The sequence below is a fragment of the Myotis brandtii genome, unplaced genomic scaffold, assembly GCF_000412655.1.
Source record: "Myotis brandtii unplaced genomic scaffold, ASM41265v1 scaffold300, whole genome shotgun sequence".
Classification (NCBI taxonomy): domain Eukaryota; kingdom Metazoa; phylum Chordata; class Mammalia; order Chiroptera; family Vespertilionidae; genus Myotis; species Myotis brandtii.
Genome location: NW_005361459.1, coordinates 3,785,353 through 3,789,780, shown reverse-complemented (window position 1 = coordinate 3,789,780; position 4,428 = coordinate 3,785,353). Strand labels below are relative to the sequence as shown.

General features: G+C 38.1%; 1 pseudogene; it reads right to left on the bottom strand.

Moving 5' to 3' along the window:
• Positions 1-499: 499 nt before the first annotated feature.
• LOC102257617 overlaps positions 500-4,428 on the bottom strand; it is a 31,074-nt pseudogene continuing 27,145 nt past the window's right edge.

Below are 4,428 nucleotides of genomic sequence, written 5' to 3'. Positions count from 1 at the left end.
TGTAAACACAAATTAATATTTCAAATGATAAGATAAATAATATATCATTCAATTTTAAATCATTAAGTTTAAAATGCTGACACCACAAGCATTACAAAATCTATAAAAATAACATTTCAATTAGTTAATTCTCTGGTTATCCTCTCTAACTACTGTTTTACCTAGCGTTTTGTTTTTTGATGTTTTTTTTACTTCACTCTCTTCAGATGACAATTTTAGGAAGATAATTTCGTCTTTCTTCTAGCATTATTTTTGTTGTTGTTTATACCTAGTATTTCATTTGTATGCTGTTGATAGTGTATATAAAATAATCATCTTTGTGAAATAGAAATTCATGAAATTTAGAGTGGAAGATGTTAAGGACTGACAAAAGCAGAAGTTTCTGTAGTATGGCACATGTTATAGGGCAAGCTTTTTGTACAGGCTTCAAATATAGCTCTCTTTGAATATTCACCAGTTCATGAAAAGTGGTTTAGAACACCTTCAAAGATTCATTTCACTACAAAAAAGAACAGCCTTTGTGGGGTCCAAAGGGATTCGTACTTGAAGGTACTCACATCAGCAGGGGGTCATATTGAGCATTCTGCAGACAAAATTGTTTCCAATCTGCAGGTGCCTGGGAAATCTTCACACAGTTGAGTCCGGCCTCTAGCTGGAGCTGTTGAATCACTGTCTTCATAGAGGTGGCGCTGGCAGAACCAGTTTGTACACATGAGAGCTGGCAGATTTGTGGGTAGTGGGGTAGTGGGTCCACAGGTTGTGAGTCCTCAGAAGCCAGATAGTGGGACAGTGGATCAATGGGCCTCTTCTAGCATCATTGATTAAAGTTGTTGTTGTTTTAAATTATTGATAGTTTATAAAAAATGATTAGTTTCCCAATTTGTTTCTGGTAAAATTTTAAGATTATTGTCAAATTTGGGAAAATATCAACTGAGTTTTTTCCTTACAATAACTGGCACTGAGGACTTTTCAACTTTTTTGGCATACTCATTTCTAGAAAGAGTTTGAGTTAGAAACACTTATAAACCATCCTGTCACCAGGCCTTCATTTCATGGCTTCTTATGAGTTTTAGGTTTTTGTTGTTACTAGTGGTTTGTGACAAATCAATAAGAGTTCAATGTTTTCCCATTTTGCTATAGGACTTACTTCTCTTCATTAATTGGAATATCAAACAACCCAAAGAGCCTACTCTTTACTTTCATTCAACATAATGAGTTACAACTTTAAGTTTAATATAAAGACAAAAATTTCTACTACTTACTTCTCAATATCAGAATAATTTCTACTAATTACACTGCTCATCTCTATGAATTTTGTTTTAGATTCCATTTATTTTTAGCTGATTCAATAAATTTAATGATGATCAAAACAAATATCTAAATATCAAAATAAATTACAAAAAACTGTAATTTTTCACTTTTTAAACTATACATTCCAAAACCTCTTGCCAAATTGCAAGTAAAACAGTTTTAGGGAAAACAGCTTTCTCAAAATATCTGTCTCTTTAAAAAAAACACACACACACAAAAACAACCAACAACAACAACAGAAGAGAAAATGGTTTGTTTATATTGTATTAGCTGAATCAAGCACATTTCTGTAAGAACGAATTTCCATTTTCAATAGGTGTCTATAAGGAACTGAATCTCCCACTTACAATTATAAATGTTTAATGACTGAAAACATCCCACAGATTCCATTTCAAACCTTGTTTCTCCCCTGCAATCCACATACTTCTGTTTGGTGGTATGGAGAGTCTGTAAAGAAATAACCTTCACCTCAGTGCCAGCAGGTCAACAGAGTAGTTGATAGGAGCAGTCTTGATGCAATTCTTACATAAAAACCAGCTGCAGTAGTTCTACACATGCATGTAACTGGAAACCACAAAAATATACCCACTAGGCAGCTAAAAGGAAATCAATTAATCTCCCCTTAGCACCATTCTCAAAATGCCATTAGCGTCTCCACATCAGCCAATAGGGGAGGGAGTATGATGGAGAGTTTGTCAGATGGTGGTCTTAACCAATCTTGGGTTTTCCAATTTTACAAATGATGACTTGTGTGAACACATTGCTGAAGACCCTACTAAGTCTCCAAAGGGGCCATAGAAGTGCAGGCTCTGGAGCCCACTTCATAGTAAGTCTACATGGCAAAGGACGAGTGTTAGCCCTATGGTGACTGCCAAGGACACGATTCCTTAGAGATCAGTGCTTCTCAGAGTGAGATCCATGGACAAGCAGCATGAGAGTCACCTGGGCTTGTAAAGATGCAAATTCTTAGGCCCTACCTCAGATCTATTGACTCAGAACTCAGAAAGTCTTTAGGTGGTTCTGATGCAGGCTAAAGTCTTGAGAACTATTGTTTTAGAATGATGCTATCCACTATGGTAGCCACTGGCTACATTTGGCTACTCAAATTAATTAAAATGAAAAAAACATGAAAATTTTTAGTACTCAATAGCTACATGATGCCAGTGGCTATCATATGGGGCAGTGCTGCTTTAGAATATACGTCATCTAGGTTCCCCCCATCCCCAGTTCCTACACACTTAGGGTCCAGTTATCTATCTCATCTATAGCATTTGCACACATTATGTATATCAGCATTATTTATTTGTGTCTACTTCTCCATCTATAAAATGCACGAACTCCAGGCCTCTGTGCTATTCATCTTTCTGGCATTGAGTCTAGTACATAATGATAGTTTAACAAATGTTTATATAATAAACAACAAGTGAAAAATGCCAACAAAACTATTCTTATTAAACCACCAAGACATTTTCTATGTTTCTTCTGTAATTATAATTTGTGTGATTATATTATGTAAGAATGCTCTAAATGTACTATGAATGCTCTGATTTGAAGAAGATCAAATCTACTTTTCAGTTGAGGAAAGCCACTGGCCTCACATTTACACTATTATTCAAAGGGTAAATGGGAGCAGCCTCTATAAACATAATCTTTACTGAAATAAAATTATTTTTTGCAGCAATCCCAGGTTGTTCTTGAAATAAATAACACAGGAGGGAACAAACATTGATGATAATGCCATTCAGTTAATAATACTAAGATAGCCAAATTATTCCACCTACTTAAATCATTTTTATCTAGCTCATGAAAGAAAGATATTTTCATTTCAGGAGATTGGAAGCATTGATTGAGCTATCAGTCCCTAAGGCATTTATTAGACAAATGAGATCAATGAAAAAGAAATTTTTTTCATCTTTAATTACCATAGGATTTATAGCTAAACTTGGGAGAGTTGATTTTTAAAACATAACATTTCCCTAAAAGTTGATATCCACAGGACATTGTAGATAAAAGTTTTGACAGTGGATCTGACAAAAGGTGGCCCTTGGGTTTTATGCTGTATCATCACCTTCCAGCCTGCAGTCTTCATTCTGAAGCCAAAGGCTGCAAAGCCTAGGAGTAGCCAGAGCTCCTGTCTATTGCATTTTGAATTGCACAGACCTTCAACAGATTAATTTTAGCCATTATTGCAGAGTGCACCAGCGACACACAATATTTTCCCTCTAGAATGGAAGAGATTTTTAAAAAATTTTAAAATTCAGTTCTAATAAATGTCTTAGGTTTAGTGGAGTTGAAGATGGAGGAGAATTTGTCACATTGCATCTCAGCCTTTTTCAGTGTTTAACTATGAGGAATAAAACAAATAACTTGCCCTAACAAGTTTGGCTCAGTGGATAGAGTGCCGGCCTGCGGAATGAGGGGTCCCAGGTTCGATTCCGGTCAAGGGCATGTACATTGATGCCAGCACATCCCCAGTGGGAGGTGTGCAGGAGGCAGCTGATCGATGTTTCTAACTCTCTATCCCTCTCCCTTCCTCTCTGTAAAAAAATCAATAAAATATATTTAAAAACAAACAAACAAAAAACCCCCACAAATAACTTTTTTCTTCCCCACCAGGCTGTATTTACACCAATGTAGCCATATCATCATGGTAACATCACCCCATCTAGCTTTTTTCCAATTTCAATCATGTTTGCTTGTGCCAAAGGTGAGGAAGCCTCACTAAGGGTGGGCAAGACTGGCAGGGGGGCAGTGAGGATAATCACATGCCATGTTCAGGCCAGGCCCAATATGTGCCTCTAAAGAGATGAGGCTGTGATGGGCAGGGTGAGAGGAGGGAACCCTGGGCAATACTGGTCAGGTAGGTTGCCTCATCTCTGCAGTCGGACATCCCTCCCACAATCTGGGACTGCTGGCTCCCAACCGCTCAACTGCCTGCCTACCTGATCACCTCCTAACCACTCCCCTGCCAGCCTGATTGATGCCTAACTGCTCTCCTGCTGGCCCGATTGCCCCCAACTGCCCTCCCCAGCTGACCTGGTTGCCCCTAACTGCCCTCCCCTGCAGGTCTGGTCCGCCCCACCCCCAACTGCCCTCCCCTGCCAGCCTGGTCACCCT